This window comes from Austrofundulus limnaeus, unplaced genomic scaffold (genome assembly GCF_001266775.1).
Source record: "Austrofundulus limnaeus strain Quisiro unplaced genomic scaffold, Austrofundulus_limnaeus-1.0 Scaffold2804, whole genome shotgun sequence".
Taxonomy (NCBI): Eukaryota; Metazoa; Chordata; class Actinopteri; order Cyprinodontiformes; family Rivulidae; genus Austrofundulus; species Austrofundulus limnaeus.
The window spans coordinates 2158-8141 of NW_013955206.1; the positions used below are offsets into that span (position 1 = coordinate 2158).

General features: G+C 40.8%; 1 long non-coding RNA gene across 4 annotated transcripts in view; it reads left to right on the top strand.

Moving 5' to 3' along the window:
• The first annotated feature begins 191 nt into the window (after positions 1–191).
• LOC106511451 (uncharacterized) overlaps positions 192–5984 on the top strand; it is a 7711-nt gene continuing 1918 nt past the window's right edge. Inside the window, exons 1-3 of one of the 4 annotated variants that reach the window (XR_001309525.1) lie at positions 192–397; positions 1454–1603; positions 5086–5824. This is a non-coding gene — a long non-coding RNA (uncharacterized LOC106511451). Of the gene's footprint in view, positions 398–460; positions 1604–5085; positions 5825–5984 lie in introns of those variants that run through there. The other 3 variants (XR_001309527.1, XR_001309524.1, XR_001309526.1) reach the window with 3 other exon arrangements.

Genomic DNA, 5984 nt, shown 5'->3' on the forward strand with positions numbered 1-5984 from the left:
GTGTGTGTGTGTGTGTGTGTGTGTGTGTGTGTGTGTGTGTGTGTGTATAGATGAGCAGTTTATGTTCAGCAGACATTGCTCTTTGTTAGGGTCCATGTGTTTGTTCAGTTTTGACATTGTTTGTGTTGGGGGCACTGCTGCTGTGTGTTTTCCTGCACAACCAGCTGTTTTTACTGCAGCATTGGTGTGTGTGTGTGTGTGTGTGTGTCTTTGTGTAGTGCTGCAAAGAGGAGAAATTGATCAGTACAGGGAGGGATGTGTTCACCAGTAAAGTCTGGATGGAGGGGGTGTGTGTTAAAGAGGAAGGGAGAAATGGAGCAGGGGCTGTCGCTGCAGACTCCTGCTGCAGTATCTCACTTTGGCCAAGCAGCTGCCGACAAGCGAGACAAGCAGACAGGTACAGAGCCGGTGTGATGGGAGGAGACGGGTGGTGGCTGTGGGAATGGAGGGAGACTGGGGGCGGCAGAGATGGGGTTTAGGATGCAGAGTCGGGTGGGAYGGGTTCTGAATTAGTTTGGACAAAGTAGAGATTTTTGTATCTTTGTTGACTTATGGCAGTGTGTCATGTTGGACTCGCCATGATGAAGGAAAGAAAAAAGGTGTAGATCACGTCACAAGGCTGATGTCCTGGTGTCTGGCTCACGGTAAAGAAGGAGGAGAAGTGGGAAGTGAGGGGATGCACCTCTGACCTGTGTCTGGCTGCAGCTTCCCACACAGCCCACCCCTGCTCCCTGCATTGTTTTACACCTTTTTTTTCCTTTTTCTCCCCCTGGCTGTGCATTCTTCTCTGTTCCTCCTCATCCTTGGCTCAGAGGAGATAACAAAAGGTGCAGTCGGTGGCAGACGGACCAACGAACTCACAGTTGTACATCAGGTGGYGCGGCAGCCTTCATTTTGCCTGGCATTTCCTGCAGAGAAAAAGACAGTCGGAGACATCATCTCACTGCTTTTGTGCTTTGTATAGTTGTTTTTATCTAAAGKGGAGGAGTTGTGTTGTGAGTCAGCGGTTTGGCTGCTTAGTACTTAGTTAAAAAGCGACTTRGGAATGTTTTTAATTTGAATCTCTTATTATTCATTAAGCTTTTTTACATCAGTTAATGTTCAGTTTCGTAGCTTGGAGCTGCTCGGCATTATTTTTAACTAGAAAGTGTTTTATGTCCGAACAAAGCTCGTCACCTTTGACTGGTAACTTGCTACAGTTCGGCTGGTTGAAGTAATAGAAAGTGAAATGGGGGACTTAGTTTTGTAGGCAGATTGCAAAATAAACTTGCTCATTTCTGATGATGATTTATTGAAAAGCCTTTTTAGGTGGAATTTTACTTGTTTGTTTATTGTTGTTTTTTTTTTTAGCTGAGCTGCCCACAGAGCATAGATAGATTTCTCTTTTTTTTTGGTGGACGGTACTGTGAATAAAAACTGAACCTGTTCGGGCTTTTGCCACTCTCTGAGGCAGCTCTCAGGAAGACTCGGTCCAGCAGACGGATCCCGGTCCAGCTGTTTTAGCAGGGAGAAGTGTCGACTGATGTTCAGCTGAAGCTCTTTAGGACAAAGAAGCTGGCCTGGCTGCCTGACTGAAGGAGGGCTTTCCCTTCTCCAGCACAAAGTTAGTACAGTTTAAGCTTGTGTCTGCATTTGTTTGTGCAGAATGATGAAGATCATCTGTCGTTTATCTCCAAAAACTATACCGCTTTGTTTGAAAAAATAGGCTTTTATTCTCGTCACGTCTTTGCTGAAGGTCTGGTTTTTGTGGTACTGGCCACACATCAACTCGGGTCCTAAAATAGTTCAATCTCCAGTTGTCTTTCTGTGCTCCGGTATTGAGCTCAGCGTTTTACAGTAAAAGGTTTTCTGCTGTGGAGAGGAGAAACATGACACCATTTAGTTTTCTGACATAACATTTRGCTGTAGCTGCCTCTGGGCTAAAATGTGACACTTTTAAGTTGCAGTTCATTTGGAGACGGAGTGCATTTGTCTCTCACTACCCTGTGTCTGACTGCAGCTCCTCAGTCGTCTCTGTCGTACTTCACCTGCTCCCTGAGACCCTAACTTGTGAGCTCTTTTCATAAAAAAATCACGGGTTAGGCTCTTGGGACACAGGTGGAGAGCACAATCGACTTTGTACCACATGATCCAGTAAAAGAAAATACGCACCTAGTGCAGAGGATGATGAGAAAAGAAAATGAGCTAGCACATTAAAAACATACAGCTGGGCACAACAGTGATCTTCAGTGGAATCAGTCAAGTGTTAAGTACACTGCAGAGTTTGTGAAAATGCATGTGCASGAGTGTACTTGCTTTATGTTACACAAAACACATTTTAAATGTGATTGAAACAGCATAGTTTAAAGCTGACAGATGCTTTACTGCAGGGGTGTCAAACTCATTTTCACCGAGGGCCACATGAGCGTTATGGTGGCCCTCGAAGGGCCAGTTGTAATGAACTTTGACATTTAATGTTTAACTTTGACTAAACAGAGTTTTAACACAAACTCTTTTAAACACTGATAAGAACTAAGTGTACGACTGACTAAATCTGAAATAAATACAGAAATATTATTAAAAGTAAAACTAATAAAGTTTTACTCACTGAGTTTCTAGTGAGTAGCTGCATTTAKTTTATAGYTGATGCTGAYTTTAAAGCAGCTTATTTTCAGACATTAATACTGTGCTATCCAACTAAATTGCTGTCACTTAAAGCCAACAGCTCAGGGGCAGGAATATTGTTATTATCTTATTTTGTTGCATTTAATCATAAATTTAAAGTTTACCATTCATATAAGAAACAATTTTCATGTTAAGTAAAAAAAATATATAGTTTTTTTTTTTTGATTCCCCCCCCCCGGCGGGCCACACAGAAGACACTGAGTTTGACACATGTGTTTTACTGTATTGTTAACACCATCATCGATTGGTGTTTAAACCCCCCTCTTATGACACAGACGAGGCTTAAGGCTGGTTCCAGACAAAAATACTGTTTGAGCTGGTTTAACTCTACGTCCCTTGTGTTAGAGTTCAACCTCACACTCGTATAACAAGGTTATAAGGAACTTATTTTAGCAAGGATCACTTTATTTTYGGTAAAATATTCTCCCAGTGCAAAGTGAATGGACACACAAYAAGTTACATGAGTCAGTGAATTTTGATTTGATCCATATGCAAATGTGATCGTTTATTTTAACAATCAGACAAAATCACTAAWGTGCACTTAATTGTGAGCAATCAGTTTCCTATAAAAGCTTTAGGACCAACAATAACAAACGCTTAGAGTTTCTTAATTGTTAACCACAGGCATTAGAACACAAACGTCAAGCTTTAGATGTTCAATACCAGACATTTGAGGCAAATAGCTTAAGGTTGGTAAGACAGGTTTAAGAAAAGGAAGTAAGATGTTAGCTTTCCTACTTTAACTTAAATAATGGGGGTTAACCAGAGAGGCAAGGTGTTCTACTCGGTGTCGGCCAGACAGCGAAGTTCACAACACAGCCACCTTTTACCTTTAGATGAGGTCAGTCACCTGTCCAGGTATTTGGGTTCTGCTTAGAAAATACGTTTTAAGACCGTCGACACAGAGGGACCCTCAGGGCGTGTAGATCAGACCTGCGTGCATCCGCGTCAAGCCGTAGAAAGAGGGCGAAGCCAAACCTGGACACAGACTTCAAAATAAAACATCCGACAGGAAGGTTTTAATAAGATGTATAGACCAGATGTGGGTCGTATCCGGTTGTGTGGTTTCCCCGTTGGTGTGAAGGGGTTTTAAACCGACAACTTCAGCTCCTGATTCCCGGAGAGAATTCAGCTGCCAGTGTGACTGATGGGCGGTCCGTTACTTTCTGCCGTCCGGGCGAAAACTGTTAGTTACTAAAAAGCTTAGTTGTCCTAAGTTCCACCCCGGAAGTTAGATTAGAAAAGAAATGACATCAAGGAAAAATGTTAGTTCAGAGACTTGCCGTCGCCGCTAAACAAAGATGACTACTTCTGTGTAGTTCAGAAACAAAACATTTCATGACCCATTTAATTATTATCYGATGAGAACTTCTTTAACACATAACTGAAAGGATGAATTGCTTCAAATTCAAAACATTTGCAAACATGATTCAGATAAGTAAAACATTGGTGTTTCATCAAATTTAAACTATAAAGATTATTTTAGTTAAAAGAGATTTTTGCACAGAAAATCCAGCTGAAATCATACTGAGGGAGAAAAGAGATCTGTCCTCTTTTCTCCTGTAACTTTGATAAACATTCTCTGATTATCAAAATGCGTAATAACTTTCAGTTAAGAGAACAATAAATGAAATAATAAGAAGATTCTTCTGTTTATTATCTGATTAAGAAGGAAGAGAATGTCTCTTTGAAATGTTAAGACGACCTGAGGTGGCCTAAATTCAGTTCTAAGTGGAACAGAGTTTTTGTCCCTTTAAAGGCCCATCAGAGGACTGAGGTCCAAGACAGTTTCTTGATTATTTCACTCGAGGTGACCCCTACATGTCCCCCCTTTAGCGAGTCAGCACCCCTCGAAGGTGATGAGTTGCAACACAAAACGGGAACACCTCAAAAGTCTTTGATCTTGAATTAATCCGATTGGTGAAACGGTATAATCCAAAGGTAATCCAAACTGAAAACTTTGCATAGGAAGAGTTTTTCTTCAATGCTTGTTAAAATAATTTAAAAAAGTTCTTTCTCTTTTTTTGCAAGATTGATTATTTCACTCGTGGTGACCCCTACACTTGCACAATCTTGTCTTAAAATACTCACAGATTTAGTCCATTCTGTATTAAACAAATCCAGTTGCATGAAGGTGGATCAGAACTACTCTGTGGCTAAATTAAAGCTTAAATTAATCCTTCAAAGGGGCAGGTTTAACTTCTGTTTAATATTCTGAAAAAGGGAGTTTTGAACTCAGACTCAAATCCTGTCCTCCTGATTTGACTTTTTCTGGTTCCTTCTGTCCATGCAAACAGCTGATATAGCTTATCAAATGATCTGTTGCTGACAGGTGAATATAAGTTCATGCAAACAAAACCACTGATGCTAATACTTTGATATTTAGTTAAAATATTAAGTTTTGTTATCATACGTGAACAGGTGGTGACAGCCCTCTGACTGGGACCTCCATCTTTTCACACACCAACCTAAGAAGGAGGGAGGTGCAGAGGAATGAGCAGCACTGCAGGAGAGGATGGAAGAAAAGATGAAGCAGGATGGAGTGGACATCAACAGTGACCCAGCTGTGGCAAAACGTCCATCTGCTGAGAATGAGCAGGAGAGCAACAACCACAGATGCAAGGACACAACTGAAGGTTTACAAAAGGAATGGATTAAACGGAAGGAGAAAAACTGTAAGTTTAGAGAACTGTTTAGATCTAAAAGAATATCTAATAAATCTGCATTTGAACGCATGATGACAAATTAAAGGCAATGACAGGTGTGCCCTCGCATTTTTATTTATGGATTAAATCCCTGCATTTACCTGCCTATATGTGTGTTTTTATTTTATCTGACAAATGTGGCTCCAAGTGTTGTTTCATCAGGTTAAACAGAAGACAGAAACAGTGTCACATTGCACAGTGAATAAATAAATGGATGACACCAATGATGCATTATTTAAAATGTTTTATTCAGCATTAATTTTAGTATTTTTGTGAATAAAATAATCAACTAATATATTGTGGGTTCTTGTCCGGTTCTCCGGGGCCCTCCAGCGATGTGGACCTTCCGTCTCGTCTCCGTCAGATGGTGGCCGAATCCGGCTGATTCGATGGACAAACAGCGATCGTCCTCCTGTAGACTTGTTGACGGTTAAAAAACTCTTAGGCTGATATATGTAGCAGTAACTTGGATTGGAATGTCAAATCCAAACTTTGTTTACCTCAAGACTTTGGCCTCTAAGCATTATTCTGTCTCATGCCTACAAGAGAACAATGACTTATTCATTTACCTCCAAAACCTTTGTTTATTATCTACGAGTGGTAAGATAACAACAG